This window comes from Ptiloglossa arizonensis, chromosome 3, assembly GCF_051014685.1.
Source record: "Ptiloglossa arizonensis isolate GNS036 chromosome 3, iyPtiAriz1_principal, whole genome shotgun sequence".
Lineage (NCBI taxonomy): Eukaryota > Metazoa > Arthropoda > Insecta > Hymenoptera > Colletidae > Ptiloglossa > Ptiloglossa arizonensis.
In genome coordinates, this window is record NC_135050.1 from 5,398,878 (window position 1) to 5,423,826 (window position 24,949).

Genomic DNA, 24,949 nt, shown 5'->3' on the forward strand with positions numbered 1-24,949 from the left:
GATATTGGAGAGTACACGTGGAATGTAATTAGTTGTTCAATCAGTACAAATTCGTATTTCCTTCAGTTTTACCCATCAATAGGCTCTAATTATATTATTAACACGTTTACCGTGATGGGTTAGCTATACTCTGTATTGGTTTTCTATATTTTCTATTTTTATCCAACGACAAAGCTTATCGAACAACCTAGTATTGTATGATTGCTTATACAAACGCAATATTAAAATTGGTGAATAAAGTTCGTTAATATTCAAAAGGTAATTATTACTACGCTAATATACGCGTAGGTATTTCATTGCGTAATCTTATATGCACGAGCCCTCTTATTGGTGGAGGGACGTATGTATTGGCGTAAAGTTGATCGCTCGACACCTCACGGTTTATGATACGATCGCGTTACACATCGCCGTCTTGTGTTCTACGGTGAGTTGCGTCAATTTATTTTACGTTCTCGTGTAGGTTGAACAAGTTGAATGATATAAAACGACAGTGGTACATGTTTCTTTCACCTTTTACACGTCGCACACATTGATCGTGTCACGAGATACGTTCGGCTACTTTAGGAAAGCCGCTCGACTTTCTCATAATTTAATCCGGTGACAAGGGAGCACGATTTTTATGAACCAAGAAGTTGAATAGGTTAGTCAATATTCGTGGAAATATTATCGCGATATTAAGCATAAAACATTGAAAGGGATCTTTGATACAAAATAGAAATAGTATTTGTAAAAAATTGTTCACCATTTCAGTTTTTTGTGCAATATTCTGATCCTCGAAATAAACAGAAAATCTTGTGTTGGTAAATAAAACAAATATCACGAATGCAAAATTGGTATCCAGTCCCACTCGACAAATGCCACTTGATTATTTACTTCAATAGCAATAATACGAAAAAAATGTTCTATGTATAATTTGAATGATTTTAATGGAAGAATATTTTGCGAGGAAAATTTTCATTCGAATGTCACTTTTTTATATAATATTCAAGTTCGTCGATACTTGTTCGCATGTACAGTACTGCTGCCTACATAGACGAAACTGGAGTTGTTTCCACCATTACGTCTATTACTAAAAATAAAAGCTATCATATTTATCATCGCGTCTTTCTGCCTGTATTACCAATGGATTGACGAGATTTTTCCGATGAAAATGTGTCTAAACACAAATTTATTCAGAAAAGTGTGTATTTATTTGAACTTCAAAAGTACTTCGTTTCACGCGTAATGACACGTAATTGAAACAAGGTCGTGTTTCGATTAATTTTCAACGGAAAAGTCCCGCTATCGATAATACAGAAATATAAGAATTTGTATTTTGCGTTAGTGTGACTGAACGTTCGTAATGCGAGATTCGCTTGTTGCTACTTTATCTCGCTCTCTCTCGATGTATCCCATTTATTTTCCTTGTCGGGTGGTACACGCGACGTTCGGCCTCCACTCGAGATAAGAATCGCTACTCCGCTTGCTGATTTTGTCAGATCTCACCAGCGAACCAGCGGACCCAATTTTGTCACCTGAAAGCAAGAATTGTTGTACTGGATCGCAAATTCTATATATACATATTTTCTGAACGTTGACTGTTTCCATAGAACAATGCGCTATTGGTACGAGCTGCAACTTATACAGCAAACCTTAACTTTATCCTGCGATATAGGGCTACCACTACCATCGTGATGATTCAACTTCATCGTAGATTTAGAGGACTAGGAAATACGTACTCTGTATCTTGCAGCTCATACAATTAGTATTGGTCAAATAGTATTCTGTATCTTGCAGCTCTTACAATTAATATTGGTGAAATAGTACTCTGAATCTTGCAGCTCTTACAATTTGTATTGGCACAAGTAGTACTCTGTATCTTGCAGCTCTTACAATTAGTATTGGTCAAGTAGTACTCTAAATCTTGCAGCTCTTACAATTAGTATTGGTCAAGTATTATAGTACTCTGAATCTTGCAGCTCTTACAATTAGTATTGGTCAAGTAGTACTCTGTATCTTACAGCTCTTACAATTAGTATTGGTCAAGTAGTACTCTGTATCTTGCAGTTCTTACAATTAGTATTGGTCAAGTATTATAGTACTCTGAATCTTGCAGCTCTTACAATTAGTATTGGTCAAGTGGCGCTTTAGATATTTGGGAATGCAACTCTCCAGTAGCTCCATGTTTGCACAACAGTCACCCAAAGATCAGTGTTATTTATAAAAATGTGAAAAGGTAGGGGAACGAATCATGGCATTTGGATCTATCATAACCAGAAAAGGATAAGTTGTTATGATAGATAAGAGTCCATCATGGTGATACTTGTAGTGCGATAATAAATACATTTGTTGCAATTCGCAAATTAGCTCACATTCTCATAGAAACTGGAAAGTTGAAAGAAGATATTAGATATTTCGTGTTTGATTTATAAACTCAGAGGTATAGGTTATTTTAAGACTATGCTATTATAATGGTTGAATACATATTAATTTCAAGTATAACGTAAAACAGAATCATATATAATTAGATGCAAAAAGAAGAACAGTTGTAACCTTGAAAATTCGGAAATTTATAAGTGATAAATACGTCACGATACTTTACGACGAAGAAAGAACGTGATTTAAATACGCTATGAATATGATTTTATTTAAATTTGTCTTTATTAGAGAAAAAAATTGATTCTACTATTTTATGTAAATTTGACTTCTCTTTACGATATATTTATAACATTTAGAACAACTTTGCAAATAACGGATATGTGCGTATCAGAAAAAATAGAAAACTACAACAGGTAACTGTTATTGACTATGAACTTATTACAAAAACGTAATCAATAAAATTGTTTTCTTTTTAATAGTCAAGATATGGTTAGGGAGTTTTAAAAAGTATTCTTTCATACAAAAATTTGTTCGAAATTTTTCTTAATTATAATACAAAAATAATACTGAAAAGAAAATTTTCTATATAAGATGTTAAAACCATTGAAATTATTTATGAGACATTATTTCGCATAGTCAAAGAGATAATTAGATGGCTTCGAGTCGCGGGTCCTTTGTATATTGAATATTGAGAAATTTTTATTAAATATTCAGTTTGTATAACATAAGTAGTCTTCGAAGATTGAACAGTTCAGTTTTTAAAATTCAGAGTTCAAACAAAGTGATACATTCATCGTTCTTATGACAGTTACTTACATTTGAGAAAACATTTAAATTACAATATACTCTTCGATATTTCTATTTCAATAAATTTAAACCGAATTGGATTTTCCAAGAAATCAATCAGCAAGTTGTTTTAAAAAGTAACGTTAATTATTACCTTATACGTTCATAACATTACGATTGTTGAATTTTTTGTACAATTTTTTACACAACCGTAACGCCCATGAAGATAACAGAAAGCGAGTACAATTCGAGCAAGTGATTTATTGCTTGGAACACGTTAAGTGTAACAAAAGAGCGATTCGTGCAAACCGATCTAGAAATTGTAACAAAATCATAAATATATGCAAAAGAGAAGTGAATAATCGACGCAGGTGGTGGGGAATATTACAATTTAAATGGTTCGTTTAGAAAACCAGGAAGCAGAAACTGTGTGGCAGATGCTTGGCTGGTTGTGTGTCTTGTACCATTAGGGGTAGAAACGTATCAACGTGTTTGGAATGGAAGACGAACGTCCCATGGAAATTCTCATTAACAGACCGCAACAGGGTGTCCCGAGATCCTTTCCAGGGTTTTCACTTTTTCGCTTACTCTCCTCGCAAATTCCGCGTAAATACCATCGAAAAGGATTCTCCAGGTGCTCAGTCGTGCCAAGGGGCCTCACCAATCCGCCTATACAAACGCCTATCAACTAATCTTCGTATTCATTCGCACAAAGGTGATGACTAATGAACCTTGTATATCGGTACAATAAGATTTACTTCCTTCTTCGCAGCCCTTTGTGCTTTGCCAGCTGAATAACATTACTAATTCCCTTTCCGACTTTGTCACCCAAAGAATAGGAACCAAATTTCTTTAAGGGCGAGCAATATTGTTCGCGACATTACACTTTCTACGGAATGGAAAAATATATACACTCCGTGACAAAGTGATAACAATTCTAGAAGTTTTTGTGCAATCTTTATTTTGTAATGCAATTATTACTTTGTCTACTGTTTAATCAATTCAGATGCAGGTTTGTTACAAAGTTAAGAATGTTCAACAGTGAAATTATTACTTGAAGAAAATAAAATCTCCACTTTAGAATATTTTGTAAAAATTGTTACCATTATTTTTTTTGTCGGTGTTTGATTATGCTGTATGTATGAAACGCATATGTATCGAGTTGTACGATTAAATTAAGTAACAAAAATTATTTACTGAATTTCATAAACATTATTCTGTAATATTATTATTTAGCTGGTACTTTTTGCTGGTACATAAAATAATAACAAAAATGTAATACCTTGTAAAAATAGACACATATTAAGTATCCGTATAGTTTCTTGATTTACAAACAAAAATGTAAATATTTTAAATTCTTAGATAAAACAATATTTAATACACTTATTTCTTTTGACTTTACGATTGGCGTAAATTTTCTAGGCATTGCAATAAGTATGTAGAATTTTCCTACGAATTCGTAGCAAAAAATACCAGACAAATAATAATATTACAGAACGTCCGGTGATCGTAGATGAATTATTAAATGTCCTGGTGTGTTGTGTAAGATCCATATTTTTTAATTATAAGCAATGTGTTTAGGGTTGTCTAATTCTTTGTGCATTTTTTATTTATTCTTTCAGATGTTTCAGAGCGGTAGGTAGATATAACTTTTGTTTAAGGTAACTCTATAAAAAATAATCTAATATTGTTAAATTAAGTGACCTCGCCAGTCAGAAAATTGGAGAAAGAAATCTCCCTTAATTTGTATTTGACTTCGTGTTCATTCACAAGATCTCATTTGACTTTAAACATAATTTTCGTGCAGTTTTTGGTATAAGGATACTGCGTATGAATGAAACTTATGACACTTTAAAATTCGCTGAACACTCGTTCGAGATATTTTAGAATTGCGAGAAATTGAATGAATACTCAAATTGTTGATTGTAAAACTGTTTTTGGTCGCGTCTATCTTCTCAGTTATACACTACCACCTTAAAAAAACTATTTAACAACACAATAAAATGAACGATACGATGGACATCTTCTGGAATACATAAATAAAAATCATTTCAATATTTTCTACAACTGTTAAATATTCCATTTTTAGTTCACAATAAAGTAATAACTGCTTAAACGTGACTAAGGATACAATATCACCTAGACTACTTCCGTTTTCATATGTAGCTCTTTAATCGTATACATTTGTGTTTACATATAAGTGAACAAGCTTTTGCAAAATTAAAACAAATGCGAAATATGAACATCATACGGAGAAAAATATCGAAATTTCTTGTATCCTAGTAGGTAATCATTTTGTAGATATTACTCTAAATATCTTAATAAATTGTTTCACGAAAATTGATCAATAATCGTAGTTATATAAAGTTTTATTTCAAATTGGTTGTCGTAAGAGTACTTTCTACAGTCACTGAATATAATTTCGTCTCGGTCTTTGTCAGTGGCCAAAGACCGAAAACGATCAAAACGCGCTGAGAAGACGGTACTCTTGTCGATGATTGCTGGGCGGACTGGTTGGACAGGTCGTAAATTTCTATCCTGGAAATTGTAAATGTATTCTACAGGTCCTTGATGACTTTTATTGTGTGCCGGAGCTATAGCTGATGTTTTTCATGGAACAGTCGAGGCAGGTAGTACCTATAATGTAACACGTTTCTATACCCCTTATGGTCAAACTCGTAGAATCGATTTGAGAAAAAGTGCAGCGTCACATTTCGACGTTTTATACCACTTAAAAATCAAATTATAATTCGGGCAGACTACCTCTTCGATAAACCCACATTTCTACATAATAGAAATTTGTTTATCTCTATTTCTATTACTTAAAATATCAGTTGGTTCGATTTTTGTCTTTCTTCGGAAACATATATTCTAATGCACATGTAATATGTTATTATTAAATTTTCAAATATAAAACATTTTATGTTTTACAAAAATAAAAACATACAAATAACAATTTATGTCCTTTTCTAACAACTTTGTCGAAGTTATATCAAGAATTCGTATATAGTGAATTATAGCTTCAACTAATCCTTTTATTCGAAAAAGAAAAATTTACATAACACACATCTGTACGTATAGAAATCAGGCAATAATAGTTATTTGATCAACATATGATGGGAAAGTTGTAACATTACTTTTATGTGTATTTTTATGTATTGATTTTATAGTATCGATACCATCAGTTGCTTTTGCAAAGGATTGGTCGAATTGCCTTGTTTTTAAACCATGTATCTTCAAATTCTATACGAGTTATAAATCTTGTCTAAGGTAGTTTGTCACACCACAGAACGTGTCTTCCATGTTATTAAACCATCCAGCGTACGTATATTCGTGTCTATGTGTACAAATATTTTTAGTTACTCTAAAACTCGATCATACGTGTTCTCTAACAATTTTACTCTACTCATTGGAGTAGTACCTAAAATCGTCACATACCACCACTGCGTTGTGGATAAATCTTCGGGCAACGGGTACAATAGTCGTTGCTCCCAGTATAGCAATTATTGTATTATGATTTCTGAACTATATCGTGAATAACTACTTTTGGAGAAGAGAACACCGCTTAAATAAGGGTACTATAGTCGTTGCTCCCAGTATAGCAATTATTGTATTATGATTTCTGAACTGTATCGTGAGTAACTACTTTTGGAGAAGAGAACACCGCTTAAAGAAGGGTACTATAGTCGTTGCTCCCAGTATAGCAATTATTGTATTATGATTTCTGAACTATATCGTGAATAACTACTTTTGGAGAAGAGAACACCGCTTGAAGAAGGGTACTATAGTCGTTGCTCCCAGTATAGCAATTATTGTATTATGATTTCTGAACTATATCGTGAATAACTACTTTTGGAGAAGAGAACACCGCTTGAAGAAGGGTACTATAGTCGTTGCTCCCAGTATAGCAATTATTGTATTATGATTTCTGAACTATATCGTGAATAACTACTTTTGGAGAAGAGAACACCGCTTGAAGAAGGGTACTATAGTCGTTGCTCCCAGTATAGCAATTATTGTATTATGATTTCTGAACTATATCGTGAGTAACTACTTTTGGAGAAGAGAACACCGCTTGAAGAAGGGTACTATAGTCGTTGCTCCCAGTATAGCAATTATTGTATTATGATTTCTGAACTATATCGTGAATAACTACTTTTGGAGAAGAGAACACCGCTTGAAGAAGGGTACTATAGTCGTTGCTCCCAGTATAGCAATTATTGTATTATGATTTCTGAACTATATCGTGAGTAACTACTTTTGGAGAAGAGAACACCGCTTGAAGAAGGGTACTATAGTCGTTGCTCCCAGTATAGCAATTATTGTATTATGATTTCTGAACTATATCGTGAATAACTACTTTTGGAGAAGAGAACACCGCTTGAAGAAGGGTACTATAGTCGTTGCTTCCAGTATAGCAATTATTGTATTATGATTTCTGAACTATATCGTGAGTAACTACATTTGGAGAAGAGAACACCGCTTGAAGAAGGGTACTATAGTCGTTGCTCCCAGTATAGCAATTATTGTATTATGATTTCTGAACTATATCGTGAGTAACTACTTTTGGAGAAGAGAACACCGCTTGAAGAAGGGTACTATAGTCGTTGCTCCCAGTATAGCAATTATTGTATTATGATTTCTGAACTATATCGTGAATAACTACTTTTGGAGAAGAGAACACCGCTTGAAGAAGGGTACTATAGTCGTTGCTCCCAGTATAGCAATTATTGTATTATGATTTCTGAACTATATCGTGAGTAACTACATTTGGAGAAGAGAACACCGCTTGAAGAAGGGTACTATAGTCGTTGCTCCCAGTATAGCAATTATTGTATTATGATTTCTGAACTATATCGTGAGTAACTACTTTTGGAGAAGAGAACACCGCTTGAAGAAGGGTACTATAGTCGTTGCTCCCAGTATAGCAATTATTGTATTATGATTTCTGAACTATATCGTGAATAACTACTTTTGGAGAAGAGAACACCGCTTGAAGAAGGGTACTATAGTCGTTGCTTCCAGTATAGCAATTATTGTATTATGATTTCTGAACTATATCGTGAGTAACTACATTTGGAGAAGAGAACACCGCTTAAAGAAGACGAGAAAACACATTAATTATGTATAAAGTTTTATGTATAAAGTAATTACTAGACCACGCAGCAGTAACGGATGACTCACGATTATGTTTTCCTTCGGTCGTTCAAGTTCTTTGGAAGGAGAAATGGAGCGGTTGGAGCAGGGAACGTAGGTTGGGGGCAAAGCAAAGTAGTACAATCTGCGAGACTGCCACTTGGCCGTAACAGATACGCCAGGAAATAAATGTCTGTATAAAGGAGTTGGCAAGTTCCTCGGATGATATCAAGATGCCGTCGGCTAATACAGCTTGCTCGGTAGTTCGAGACAAGGGTGAGGAAGCGTTTCACGAAGGACATACCCCTTTGTCCCTCACCTTTCTTTTTCTCCGCGATGTATCTCGATATCAAAAGAATTTTGGCTTTATCTCCATGCTCTTATCCACTAAGGAAACGACATACTATATCCAATAAAGAGGAATTATATTCTGCCCGGAGTGGGACTTTTGCCCGAATACTAGAATAGCTTGGATATCATTTTTCTGCAAATACGTTCATTGTACACACTTACGAAAACCGTGTAACATTTTATGAACGACATTCGTGCTATTTATATCAGATATTTCAGCTTTAATGATTCACAGAAATATCTGCTACGCGTAAAATAGGAATCGTTTATCATTTTTGTAGTGCAATCGCATTCGAAATTTAATTCGCATCAAACGCGCAACGATTCTTTCTTGTTTTTGAATATTTAATTCTTCGTGTGTAGAGATAAATATTTCAAATAATAATTAATAAACTCCTCCGCGCTGTAAATATTTTTATAAATGATTTTATGAGTTTTATCGGTCAACTTGTTTATAAGAACATTGTTTTTTGTTGTATGGGCAGTTTGTATTTTCTCGTTACGAGTTTTTCTAAGCGGCACGTTTACGTATTTTTCTTTTTCGTTGTGTTTCCACGAGGACCTTCTATTTTCATCGATGCGATAGTTTTACCACAACCTATAAAGTTTGTATCTTCTTGCACGGCACATAGTAAGCTTTGAAAACAAACAATACGGACCAAGAAATAGTAAAATACCGAAATAATAAGTACAATACAATTAATAAACATTTTGTTTAGTCATTTCCTAATGTTTCACCAATTTTCGTACTTATTCTTTTTCATTTTCTTGTATCATTTTATTACATTAGATGAACCAGGAATTTGAAATTTTCATAATCGCAAATAATTCCTTTCTATGTTACTTATGCCAATTGTGTATTTGTTTTATAAATTGTTATATTTTTCAAATAGATTTCACAATAAAAAGTACCCTTTTAGTTTCATCAAATAGACAGCAATATTGTCTTTCATTGCAAAGTAACATTCCAAATGTTTGATAGAAGCTTTTTTTGTTTAAATCAATGTTTATTCCTCCCTAAATAATTCATTTTAATTGTCCTTGTTAAAAGACATATTCAATATTCAAAGTACGACATGTCAAACGTTTACTCTTCCTCTTCTTATTATGCTCTTCCTTTAAATTCCCTCTATAAATTCATTTACTACATTATATTTATTACAATGTAAGAATACTTGTAATAATGTAAAATAATTTCACGTGTAAAAGCTATTTCTACACGAAACCCTGTTGTTCATCCTTCGATGACGTCATCTCTAAGATGATGCCGCATTCTTCTGAAATATTCGTTTTCCAGACGAAGTGGCTAATGCTCGTCCACCTTCCCATACACTTTAATTGGTTGATGGAGCGTGTGAGAGAAACCGACATAGCGGACAGGGCGACCATGATTCGTGACCACCTGTCCATGATGAACTTCCCTTCACAGCTACACGTGTAGTGGTGGAGTATATGGTCGGTACCCTGTGGGTAGTACGCTATTTGTTAATGCTGGTATGATCATCATGTGGCCTCTGTACCAACATGTCAAGTTGTCGCGGCGTGGTGACTCCATTCGTTGGCTAGAAATAGTTGGCTGCTTGGACAGTGCTGTGTGTTACAGCGCTGTCGCTATTTAACCTTCTATCAGATGCGTCTTTCGCGCCATTCGCGCGATATGAGCATTACTAGCACCTGCTAAAGCTAGTTTCAGCTGCTGTTTCGGTCACATTTTAGTTACGTATGTATATAGCGGCAAATTACTTAACGTAGTGGCGAAACAAACGGCCATTCAGTCTACTAACGCTAAATTAAACACTTTACGAACAAATTAGTATCTCTTTAAAATTATTTGGTTTCACCGATTATTGGGTGAACATGATGGACATTCTACATGGACACTTGCTACAAAATATCGACTGGAAACGTACTCTGAGTGTTCTATTAAATTAATAAATCACGTTTACCGAAGAGTCTAAATAATTTCGAAATGTAATAATTTTTAATAACGATAGTAGGTATTTTCAATGTTTAGATCGATTGTGTATAGACAACGGGTTGAATACGCACTTCTGTATCTAAACTAAGTACTAAGTAGTTTTTGCGTTGGCGAAGTGCTTGATGACACGTATAGAGCAGCGTGACATAGATGCGCAGAATCACTATACCAACGACCGCATTTCAAGTAGCTCGGAACGCTCCATCATCTCTAACCTAAACGCGACAAATGCATCTACATACATAGATGTGACGATCACATCTATGAAGAATCACTATGAAATAACAATGTTCTGTCAGTTAACTCCGCTATGTATCAAGTTTAAAATAGAAAATTGTCAATCGAATGAACAAATTATTCATTATTATGTATACATACTGTTGCATTTTGAAAATTAATTCCTCAGCTGAATACCAAATTCCATGGAAGATTAAAAACAACATTTTTATGAAAATTTGATAGAAATAGTAAAAGCTTAAAGGATTAATTGTAATACGACAAAGATATAATGAAATACAAATTTCAAAAATTTTGAAAAATTAGTGGATGATATAAATGACAAAGCTATAAATAAGATTGTGTAAAAATTTATACCTGATATTTGATCCTCGATAAACTAAGTATAATGCAGTGGTTAATGCGCTTATTAATGTATCACGATAATAGTTCGAAAATTGAACAAAAATTAAAATTATAATTAGTTACTTCGACCTAACTTGAAACAAATTATTAACGCATGGTTGTGAATATATGACTAATATCAATGATTATAAAAAGAACGGTTTTTGTAGTACAGTATTCCCTGCCAGGTTGTCACAAAGTTATCGCCACCATTTTCTGACACAACCCAGTCTCGGTATCACTCGTTTTCACTATTTCTCACTCACTGTAGCTGTTTCGTTATAAAATATTCTGGGAATCTTAAAGATTCAAAAACTCATAATTTTATACAAGTAAGATTCAGAGTTTCTAGAATTTAAGGGAAATTGTGTAAAATTCGACGTGCATTTCGTAGTGTTTAACCTAAAAAATTGCAAAGGGTTAAAAGAATACAGCGTTACATATTTTGATTTGTTTTGACTTTGATTCTTCTTAAATTGAAAAACTAGTAACCAATAATTATACAAAAATAAATACTGTAGAAACTTTACGAATGCAATCTTGATGCATGTGAAGTTCAACACTTGTATAGTATTGTCCAAGTAACTGATCAATTTTATCTGGAATAACTTGCAATGGAATTGTTTCCACAAATGTTATACAAAAACAAAAACTGACAGGCTGTAACTTTAAAGCGATGTCGCACGCGTATTACTGTAATTATCGTAAGTCTAAATTAAAAATGTTTAAACTATTCATAGAAACTGAGCTAATGTTAACTGAAATTATACATAGACTGTGATTTTCTAACAAACTATCCTTACACGTTACGTTTGTTCCCTTTCTAAAAATACGAAAGGTATTTGGGTGGTCCGTTTTAAATTTTAATCCTCACTCCGTTCAAATGTGATATTTCCTGTGAATTATTGTTAGAATATAGTATATACACTCTCACCTCACGACACGAGACCTGGAATTGACTTTTTTAATACCGATAGACCATTATCGAGAAATCTTCGTGACGATGCTTTATTAATATTCTGGATTAGAATAGCTTGCCATGATTCACGGAACTGGGCTTTTGTGTGAACACGATGGAGAGTTCCGGGGACACTTACAGCATAAATAACGATATCTCCCCTGGTCCGTATTCAGCTGTCGCTCCCTAACCAATGGGTGCCGCCTCCTACTACCAAAAGTGACTGACAAGCGTTCCATCAGCATCATATTTCGTAAACATAACGAGATTAGGTCGCATTATGACGGGACTCGAAGCTAATTTACATTCTAATCCCTACACGCTACTGCTGCAACTTGCCCCCCCCCCCCCCCCCCCCACTAACGGAACCAGTTACGAATTTTATGTCCCCCAGTCCGTCGGAATGCGAGTACATATGTATGTAGATGCACCCAAATGTCTTTGGATTAATCCGTAGTTTGATATCTACTGTAATGTTTAAAATAAGTATTTCAATGAGTACAGCACGTTTGCGTAGGCTGACAGTTCCTTCTTCTCAACGGAAATAATATTCATGGAAATGAGGCGAACTCTAGTACATAGGTTTTTGGTTGTAGAGCGCTGAATAATACATGAAATGTAAGAAAAAAGACACGGAGTATATTGAATGAATTGTACACCGTATAATAAGGTGTCAAATTACTTCCGTTATTGTGTATTCCAACATTGAACATTTTCATTACACACAGAGTACTGAAAAGTTTTATCCATGCATGCTCTTTACCTCTTGGATCTTTCACAGAAAATTGCTTTTAAAATATTTATTTCGTATAATTGTAAAGTTATCAATTAGTTTCTTTATGTTGTTAATTGAAACTTATGTACAATGCGTTAAAAAGTATATAAAGGATTGTAAAATTATAAAATTGAAATTTTTCACTGTTCTCATAAAACAATCGTTAGAACAGAATAATTGTTTGACCATTGAATGCGCTTAGGGAAATAATGAATAACATTTGTGTATTTGTCATGTAACGGTTAGATTTACACGCGTCTACAATTATTTAAAACTATTTGGGCAAGCAATTTAAAATTTTCTAAATGGACCGGGGAAAAATGTTGTCCCTTAATTTTCCACAACATTAAAGATACTGGTATTTCTTGTATATTTGTACGTTTATTTATAGTGTACCTTATTTTAAAATACGTACAAATGTAAACAATTCGTGTGCAAACCATATTCTTCAGTGATAAAAGAAACAGGACGTACAAATTGTGTTGAAATTTAAAATAAAATAAAATAAAATAATTGTGTATCTTAAATTACATATGAATACAGAATATTCAAAATTAAAAATATTACAATCGTAAATTTGGTCTAGGAAGACCCAACGATGGTTGTTCGTATAAGTTTTTTAACGCGTTGACACATGCAGGCATAAAAGATATTGATTCTATTGTATTAATAAACAATTTTATATGTAGCCTTCTGAGAAATACTTCCTGAATAATTTTGAGTACAGAAACTAAAGTAACGCGGTAACTAACACCCGTAAAATTATTCATGAAATTTATGTTCATATATTGTATTTTCAAATAATTGTAGACCCGTATAAATCTAAACGTTACATAACAAATACACAAATGTTACTTATTATTTCCATAAGAGCGTTCAATGACCAAATAATTAATCTGTTCCAAGGATTGTTTATGAGAATAGTGTAAGATTCTAATTTTATAATTTTACAATACCTGGCGAGGAACAATGTAGACACAGTGGAATTGAATGCGAGCAAGGGCAAATGAAAGAGCGCGTCAGACAGAATTAGGCATACCTCGGCAGATTAACAGGTCTTGACGCGTTGGTGTAGAGAGGCGGCTCAAGCTCCCAAGTCGAATTGGATTAGTTGAACGAAGGTAACGTTTGCGAAGTGTACCAGTCAAGTATCATTGCGTATTCTGCTAATCTAGGTAATTACTTTCGCGTAGTCGATATAACGGTAATGTTCATTTAATTAGATGTGACGATTGAAATTTTGCAATCACAGTTGCTTATCTTCAAGAATAGAAAAATTGTGACTTTTATTTTGTCTATAAATATATATACTTCCTTTATACTTGTATAAATGTACTTCCAGATGAAAAGTAAATGAATTTAACCCAAGTTACATACGAAACACTATAAATTATTACCGCGTGTTAAAATAATCTTGCACAATTTATCCAACGAAATTCTTAACGACATGCGTATTATGCAATCAATCGATAGAAGAGTAAATAATTTTTAACACTTAGGTGTTTAGTGTTGATTATTTATGCAAACTGGAAATTTGCAAGCGCGAAGAAACATGTTATTGTTTTCGATTGATGAAACAACCATTAAGCGTAGACGGGATATAATCGAAGCAAATATTACCTTGTTGGAGAATCAAATGTGTTTATATTTACAACAAATTTCCCGGTTTTGAATATTTAAGATACGCAATGTGTATTATGGAAAAGAATTCCACATACTTAATATTGGTATAAAATGTGATTGTTTTCAGTAGCTAACAATCCACTATCCACTATCACAAATATTTTCTTGTTTAAATGTTGCATCAAAGGCAATGCTTTTTAAATATTTAATATTTTAAACATGTTTTAACATAATGTTTAATGTTCGAACATTTTGAACGTAAAATTGTCAAAGCAATAGTAAGCGAAATTGATTAAATTTATGCTTCTTGTAACCGTTATAATTATAGGAGACTGAGAAAAAATTAATCTTCTTCCCTTTAGTTTACTATAAATGTACTCTATTTAAACATTAATGCAATAGCGAGGAGTCTCGTGATATTGCGAAGCACTGACGTTCTATGGAACATGGAAAACATGATGTCGTTTTCATAGGTATGTCACGCCTTGACTTCTAAAAGTTCGCAGTAATAAATAACATTGACTTTAGATCGTTTACGAAGAAAGTCAACAAACATAGCTCCTGTTAAATTTCAAAATAACTGTATCGAGAAATTTGTCTGCCAACGTTCGAGTTTTGACTTTCAATCGAGCTCTCAATCACATACTAAACGTGAATCCTTACAGTACTGCTTTCGTTAAACTATGGTTTAATGAACTTTCTTCTTTTCTTCGTACCGATCCAAAAGAATCTGGGAAATTTTGACACTCCAGGTAGGAGTGTTCAAAAGTGATTAGTTTAATACCTGCCCAATAAGTTTTCATTTACGATATATGAAAGTAAAAAACAGTACATAGAAAATCAATCTTTCTTAATTTGATAAAATAATTATTGAATAAACATATACGAGAAAAAGTCTCGTTGGTACCTCAACTAGCAGACAAAACCGACCATTCCCGTTGAAAATTGTTCAGTAATAGTTTCCTCGATAAGTTTCGTCGTTCGATAAGAAACGGCTCTATTAGGTTCGTCGTTTTATTTTTCTAAAGATGGTACTACCGTTTGATTCACATACGTGAGGTTTCACGTAGATCCGTCGACTGATTCGTATATTTACAGTTGTTCATAGTTGAAGTGTCACAGTATTCTTTTACAATGGAAGAAACGACAAAACTTATGAAACAACCTAGTATATCCTACTTCGGAATATTTGTTTCTCGATGGTGGAGACCAATCCAAAAAAGATTTCTCGTCGCAACGTCTTGAACATGTTCTCCAATTAGTTCGTACAATGCGAATTCTAGCGTCTTGGTAAACGTTCAACGTGTACAGGTGAATATCCAATCTCGTTGAAGTAATGTAAAGACGTGTTTTCAAGAGGGATGTGCTAGATCGGAACGGTAAATCCGTACGCAAAAGGATCCAACAGAAGTTATGATGGATACGTGTCTATATCAAACTATCAGCGGCGTCTTAGCGGAGGGTGCTGGCGTCGTTATGGGCACGACGTTGACGGACGGCTCTCTTACGCACGGTTGACGGGAAACACAAATTGTGGGCGCAGCTGCGCCGATAGTAATCAAGAAACACGGTAGGTAGCGGAGTAGAGTGGCCGGATAATAATTCTCTCTCTGTCCGTGGAAGCGTGTACACACACGCCCTGGGTTATAGACTAGGAAGAGACGTGCGGTGAACAGACAGGAAGGAACACTATAGAGGGCTGGGAGAGAGAGGGAGAAAGAGAGGGGTGAGGGGGGAGGGAGAAGGAGACCAACGAGAGCGAGAGAGCGAGAGAGAGGACGGGACAGGGCTGGTGGCACTTTACAGGAAAACGATGTTGATCCAGGTCGATACCTGTCATCCGCTGGCCGATGCACTGTCGAGATTGCTCCCAGTTCAAGACCCGTCTCACTTTACATTGATATTCGTGCGTCCCCCTGTCCTGTCTGCATAGCAGCGGACAATGAAGGCCGACCTTAGTTCGGCAGTGACGACAGCGACGGCACGGTATCCGACTTCAAAAGGTGCAAACCCTCAGGATAAACGAAAAAACACTCACTCACGAAATCCATTTGATGCTCCCAGCATGCCTAAGGTTCGTTCAGCCTCGTTCCAACGTTTTACCGATTATATTATTTTTCAACGTTAGGGTATCACTGTGCAATTACAAGCTCTTTGAAATAATATTCTTCTTTTCATCGACGGTAACTATAGTAATTTCTTTCGGTAAATACTTTATAAGAACTCACGACAGCTTCGGTTACTGTTCCACTCCGTTGTAGGCAGTGATTGTAAAAGCTGGGATGCATGTTAGGATGATTGGTCCAGTTTTCTTTAAACATATTGCAATTTATTTTATGTACAATCAATCGAACGTTTCTCAAGGCGGCATGTATCTCGAGTAGTTGAAAAGTAGTTCCTTTGGGATTTTTTGAGGAAATTCGATGTATCTTTTTGTGGTTCACATTGTTCTAAACGGCAAACTTTAAATACGATTTAGTAAAACTTTTGATGGAAAATATTTAAAATTGACCTAAAGAGCGTTGAATCGCCGTGAAGTGTGTTTCGAATTCAGCTCTTTGCGGTGACAGTTGTAATGTGTGAATGAAAGTCATAGAACACATATTGTTCTTTTTCGTGTACAATAAGTATGCAACAGTTTGAATAAACGGTCTAGTCGTTTCTGAGATATTTTCGTCACGATATTTAACAATAATAATTTCGAGAAAATACATAAATTACTTTTTTAATTTACATCGAGTCAATCACTACGGGATCGTAAAGCAAGCTGTCCGTAGATTCCACAGCCTTCAGAATTTTGATACTTTCTTGTCTGCAGAGTTATTCTTGTGTCCTTTGTCGCATGCTGTGCTCAAATCTCGGCTGGTGGTCATCGTCTGACGAAACTCCGTGAGCATGTTGCCCCGCGGGAATGTCCATATCATGTATAATCTTCAATAAAGACGATATGCTTCCATCGAAAACGTGTTTGGCAATGAATGTTATCAATTCTACGGTAAGAGTACTGCTATATGTAGTTCTTAGAGAACTGGTCGAATATATTTTAAAACATTCAGAAATTACCTAATGCCCCATAATCGTACTTGTATAGTAGGTTCGTACCACCATTGGTTTTTGCACTAACTGCATTACGTATCTAGGTTGGTAGTAATAACATTTTTCCAAATCACGTTTTCCATCTTCTTCGCTGAATCTTTATTATTTCTAAAAACAAGATTTTAACTTGCTTAGTTCGAAAAAATTAATTCACTCGTGATAATTCTTATAATGGTTTCTAAATGTATCGTGCTTTGAAAGAAGAAACTAACAAACAACATGGTTGTCATGTCAGTTTAGGGTAATTATGAGACTCTTAGGAAGCAGAAGAGTTATAGAGCAAAATCATCCAATTAGTTTTAAACTTTCAGACAATTTTCTTAAAATTATATAGTTTAGAAACACGTAAACCACCGAAATTGCAATTTTTCAATATTTTCAGGTTTGTGTGTCTTCTTAAATAAGTACAATTATTGTAAATTTAATACAAGAGTGGATTATGCATAAAACATTTTTTCACAATATACCGTGACTCCGGTTAAATTTATTCTATTATAGCAGATTTCTGCGAATAATTGGTAAAATGGTAAAAAAAAAAAAATATTACCGTTAAATAAAAGTTCAATACTGTCCCATTTGCGAGTTTTTCAATTTTGGTAAGATTCAAGTAACTTTGCATTCGAAATTCTAAGAAATTATGCTAGGTGTTAACCAGTATCTTACTGTAGCTATACAATAATATGTAGCCATAAGAATTTAAATAATATAAAAAAATATACCAAGCGATTAAATAAATATTACAAATTGCATTTTACAAAATATTACACTATAATTTGATCAAATAAAAGAGTTCAAAGAAATGAGATCTTAATATTTGATATATCCCATTTATGTTTTTATTATTATAACTACAATATTAAATACATTTTTACATAGTATACGGAATATTTTTACATTGATCTTTTTCAGTATTTCCTTAAGCTGTCTTAACATTAATTCTCAATTTTACACGGCTATCTGAAATATTTAATGGTGTTTAAATTAAATACAATTGAGGACAGAAGTCCCTGATCTATTAACTGTCATTTTATATTTATTGTTTGACGTTTAAGATCATTATCGTTTGAGAAAATTGCACCTGCAACTTGTTTTGTTTCATTTTTGCAGAGTCTTTCATAAACTGCTTTCTGGAATAATTACGTAATAGCTTGCAGATATTTTCTCCATAATTTCTTGTATGTGTGGACACGTTCACTAGACATAGAGCATTAAATCATGATGTAACTTCTTTCAAACATGAAAGTGGGATGGACATGACGTGAATAAATTTGTTCCCCCATTTTTTTTTTTTTTTTTGAAGTTTATCCATCTGACATAAGATAATTCATTTTCAATTCAGCAGATTGTTTTATGTATGTCAAATAGAATTCTTATAATTGGTATTCTCTTCAGCGAACTGCAATCAAAGATTTTTATAATTGCTTTTGCGTCAATATTAATATTTTTATGGATGCCATTACAAATTGATCGTATAATTAGTCGTTTTGTAGTTATGCTCCAGTATGTTATTTTGCACTTATGCTCCATTTGTCTAAGAACTTCTTAATTTTTGTTTTCTTTGATTAAGACAACTTCCTTTATAACTAAAAATAACTAAAATGCATATTTCTCTTTATTACTTAATATGGTTGATTTGTTAGACTTACAAATGAAGTCTATTGATCGCAATAATTTGTGTTTAAAATTATTATGTTATATAGAGAAGTCACAGAATTAATTGAGTGCTGATTTACATTCATTTCACAATGCAATTTCGTTTTATTCGGTTACATATTTTACATTAATGTCGTCGGTGACTTATTGATTGCTCCTTTTATATTTTATTGTTACCAAATTCAGGACAATTTTGTCACAACACTGTGTAAGTTGAGAACTTAGAGATTTCAATTATCTAAATTTGTTCTGTTATCACTCAAAACATAATTACAACCTATTCATGTTACAGAATACACAATTTGTATGTGACGTTAATAGTGTATAAATTTAAGGACAACAATGTCAAAAAAATACTTTTCATTGGTAAATAAATGATTGGTACCCATTCTATCGGTAATACATTAAATAATACTTAATGCAAATGACTCATAAGTTTAGCATGCGGAACATCAAATGTATGAAATGTTAGTCACGCTTGTATCCTAAACTATGAAGTGGTCTTAAATAGCTGGTCGCCACAGTACGTTCACGCATAATAATGGACATCAAAGCGGAAACGTGTAGTGGTAATTATAGAAACAAAATGAGGTAATTTATCAATGAGAAAGTGGCGAGGGGGACGTAAAATTAACAAGAGTATATAACATAGAGAATGCTATACTACTGCATATACTACCATTAAAAATGTCTTTGTTATAAATTTTTTAAGTATTCAGGTTATAGGAAAGAATTTATATTTTCAGGCATGCAAAAATGCACAAAATAATATGAATTTCGTGGATATTTTAGAAAATTATATTTATCATATTCTTTATTACTTTCTGATGTACAAGGAAGAAAAGTATTGTAGAGAAAAATTTCGAAAACATTTTTTCAACGGAAGAACATGATTAAATTTTTACTATTGAAAACAAAAATTTTGTGTAAATGTGCAGAGTTGTCTAGAATGTCAATGAAACTTTATATATAAATTTTATATGCTCATTTCAAGATCTAATTCAATGTTGAGCAAAATTGGTCAATGGATAATAATAGTCATCTTTTATAGTTTTTTTTATTTCTCTGGTACATATTCGTTATTTGTAGGAATGAATTCATAATATGAACAATTATTTACGAACTTCATTTCAATTATTGAACTTTAATATTAAAAGCATTCGTCGTATTTGCTAAAAAATAGGTGGTACACGCCTTTCATTTAAAAAAAAAAATTTGTTGCTGTATAAAAGAATGTTTAACGATATGTTAGAATAAATCAGTAGATTCTACAGTAAAACTATTAATGTTAACTATTCTCTTGAATGATACAGATATTATTTTCAATTATTATAAAATTACAATAATTATGTTTTTATTATTAATATCTGTAAGTATACAAACAAAGATTTTATGTCTAAAAATTAAACCACATATAAAATAAAAAAGTAAAACTTTATAGTATTTGTTCTAATTACATTTACTTTTATATCGTATACTAAGTATGTATACAGTTATCAATATTGAATAAAAACTAGTGTCAATTAACTTTATCTTATTGTTAAGGTTAAGAATTAAGTCATAAATAAGCCCACGAGATTATAAAAAGTGACAAATTATCGGTACAGCACTCTATAGTCTTTCGTATAACGTTGAATATAAAATAACAAAAAAAAGTTCGTCGTATGAATATAGAACCTTACTATTAAAGAATATTCCAAATTTGATTTTTTCACGTTCGCAACCAGGACCAATTGCCTTAGTAAGATTAAATAAGGTTATGTTACATGGTTATCAACGTGTTACGCAGCGAACATAAGCTTCTTTGCGGTGTAAGATTGTTTTAACAGTTGGCGAACATATCGGCGCTAACATCGCGATTACATCTTTCTTGTGTTGCCTTTTAGGCGTGGTAAATTGTTCGCTGACATGTAATAGCGTGATTAACTGAAATTAGCCTTTGTCGATCGTGCTGAGTCATCTACGAATCTTTTTGTGCCAAATCTAAATACTTGTACATGGTTAATCGGTATGATGTGTCACAATTGATGTTCTGTCACAATGAAACACTTTCTATAGATTGGTGTTTATACCTGCAAAATGTTTATACTACAACGAGCCGATTAACTTATTACCTGATACACTCATTTTCACGTAACCGGGAAAGGTAGAGTTTTCGTATCAGGAATCAAACAGTTTTACAATACTCCCCTCACTGTTACTCGAAATACAGTAGAACTCCATGCATCCGAACACGTCGAGAAACAAATCAACTCAGATAACAGATACGTTTGGATAATAAATATTCACCGATTTTCCTTTCTACCAATGATTTCTTGTTCAGATAACTCGAAGGGAACTGGCGTTAGTAAAACTGGATTCATGTCGGTGCATTTTATGTAAACTAATATTTTTGGACGATTAAACTTATTGGTGCAATTTTGAAAATTATGATCACCTGATTAATTTTCTAGTCTATTGTTTTGATTAGCTTGCTTCGAACAGTAAGTTTAATACATTAGACAATCGGTAAAAGAAAAATGAGACCTACAGTACACGAATTATTATTAGATCGTGTTTGGATTCATTTTTACCTGGTAAAACCTCGTTAATCCTTATCAATGGATTATAATATTATTACGAAGATATTGTTGCAGATGAAACGATCGAATTCTTAATGAAATTTTCAACGGTTGTAGTTTTACTTAAAATAATGCTTACTAACTAAACTATGATCTACCTATATCATTTTTACCATCGTGAAAAGAATACATCTATGCTTTTGTATTATATTTCATCGATTATTTCTTCGAGTCAGTCATATTTTTGAAAAGCTGTATTAATATTACCAACGAACCGTCACTGCGTTGTATCCCTGTTTAAATTTGCAGACTACATATTTGAATTTGATTTTGGTTTGTCATATTGTATTAAAACGATTCACCAAACATATACTATGTTCATTGTCATAACATTTGTAGTAGTTTAAAGCATCAAATTGATAGATATATAATAAATTTCATCTCGAAGCAATTTTTAGCTATCAAATTATAACAAATTTCGTGCGTTTACAATATCAGACATTTCATACAGAGCGAAGAATACTAGGTTGTTCGATAGATTTTATTGTTTTTCCCATTGTAAAAAAATACTATGATACTTGAACTTTGTAAATATACTGTAAATATACGAATCAGTCGATAGATCTACGTGAAACTTCACACATGTTCATCAAACAGTAGTACCATCTTTAGAAAAATAAAACGACGAAGCTAATAGCTCTATTTCTTATCGAACGACAAAACTTATTGAGCAACCTATTAGAACAATGTTCATTTCCATTAGTGAATGACTCCCGGTGTACTGGTGCTCTATTTCGTTCACTATCAATGTTTATACGTGAACGTTAGTAACCCAACACGGTCTAAAGAAATCGGTTCTTGGAACACAGATACGATTTTTTTCGAACAAGTGCTCGCAAGCAGTTCTGATACTGTGGCCACTTAACCGTGACTTATCTCATTAATTAAATAAAACTTTATATAATTGCGTTTACTAATAAATGTTTCTGCAAAAACCATTTTATTGTACACGTGTATAATAAAAAGGAAGATACTTGAAGAAACTATCATAGAAAAAAGGGTAATTAATACCAATTTATAATGCAGACACCTGAAATTTTTCCAATTACAGACAAACCATGGTCAACAGCATAAGAGATAAATGATAAATATTTGAATACAACGGACGAAAGATACAAAAATAAGTGCAGTAAAAATTGTCGAAGAATTGTAAATATTTGCGAAAAATTATATAAACATACCAGTGGAGTATTATAATTGGATAATTTTTATAGATAATAAAAAACGTAATATCTCTACTTTTAATGAATATTGTGCAATGTCTAACCAAAAAATGCACTGTAAAATATATTATAATTTTGTATCTGTTTTAAGCTGCATAAGTGCAGCAGTTGGCTGATGTATTGATTGATATTTTAAAAACCAATCTTATTTCTAGTGCACGAAGAATCGGACGATCCTAAGTACATTGTCTATAATGCAAGAATGTATCTCATACACAACACACTAGAATAGTTAAAATTGAAGCTTCAAAATACATCTGCTATCTTCAAATGTTAATCACTTATGATATCATCTAAAAGGTAGAATTTGAAGACATCACAGTTTATCTAAAGAAATATTTTCTAGAAGATTGATCTTGTTAGATCAATGCCTAAAAGAATCATAAAATCAAAAGAGCACTCTACTATTTAATAGATATTCTGTTTTAATCAAAAAATTTCAAGTACAGTAGATCCCTCTGTAACTAAACACCTTAATATCCGAATATTCTTCTCTCTCCTAAAATTTACCATTGTTTATGATTTTTAAATATTCAAACAAACCATCAAGTTTCTTGATCTCTATTTGAAAAAATAGAGTTTAATATCAGAACAGTATTGCATTATTATTCCAAGATTCCATTATTTTTAATACATATGTAAATCTACTTATTAGTTCAGAGACAGATCAATTTTTGTATTTTTTCTATGAACTCGAAACAATATATATTTACAAACTATTGATTTCGTAATTTCTTTTTAAATAAACATACTAGGTTGTTCAATAAGTTCTGTCGTTCGATAAAACTTATTGAACAGTATGGTCCTAGGTTGTAAATAAGTTTTGTCGTTCTATAATATTTATTGTAAAACCTATTATCATACGATCTTTCCAACGAAATTAATCACTGCAAGAATACTTATTACACTCACAGCACCACTTCCAAATCAAAGAATTAAATTTAAAGTATCGAACGTATTACTGAACGTGAAAGAAAGTCGATTAAGCCGTTCTCGGAGCAGTACACTTTGAGCAGCGTGATATTGAGCAGTAGAATATTATACTGACCATTTTTATAAACGAACGTAGTCTTCGTGTACGTGGTTCATTTACAGCAATATTCCTGCTGGCTTCGATAACGAACGAGTCGCGAAATCTGCGCGCTTTTCGTCCGAGCGTCGTATTAGCACATGCACAATAACAAAAGTCACGCATGTAATGGTGGAAGTGAATGAACATTTATTTTGCAAGGGAGGGGAAAAAAGTGACCGGGAGACAGTTCAAAATTTACCGCTGTCGGATAGAGGAGTGGTCCCATGGCGAACTGTCAGCTGTTTTTCGAACTCTGTCAATTCTTGTCAGTTGCACCGTTCAGTTTAGCATAAAAATGCTGTTACGGTAGATGGTCGGCTTTCGAAGGCTTTGGCCGACACGGTACAAACGTATCGTATATCAAAGCAGGCGGCCATGGCCAGGGAAAATAAGAAAGTTTTTGTTCTTTTTATGGAGCTACGGTCGCCGTGGGCGGTGTCTGATATACGATCGGAGTTCAGCATTTTGTTGACGAAAAAGCTACTACCTTGGCTCGGATTTTTCTGCTGCGAATACGAATAACGTAAATATTATGTTATTTTGCAAAACAGTTTGCGTTACACGCGTAACATTTTATTCCGCAAAACAGTTTGCAATTACGTGTGCAAAATATATTTTACAAAATGGTTTGCAATTAAACGCGCGAAATATATATATATATATATATATATATATATATATATATATATATTGCAAAA

The 24,949-nt window shown here is 33.1% G+C and overlaps 1 long non-coding RNA gene across 1 annotated transcript; it reads right to left on the reverse strand.

The window, feature by feature from the left end:
• Window positions 1-1,449: 1,449 nt before the first annotated feature.
• On the reverse strand, window positions 1,450-24,374 carry LOC143144900 (uncharacterized). Its single transcript, XR_012991555.1, has 2 exons — window positions 24,228-24,374; window positions 1,450-1,514 (listed from the first exon to the last, which is right to left on the reverse strand). It is a non-coding gene; the product is annotated as an uncharacterized LOC143144900 (long non-coding RNA).
• Between the last annotated feature and the right edge of the window lie 575 nt (window positions 24,375-24,949).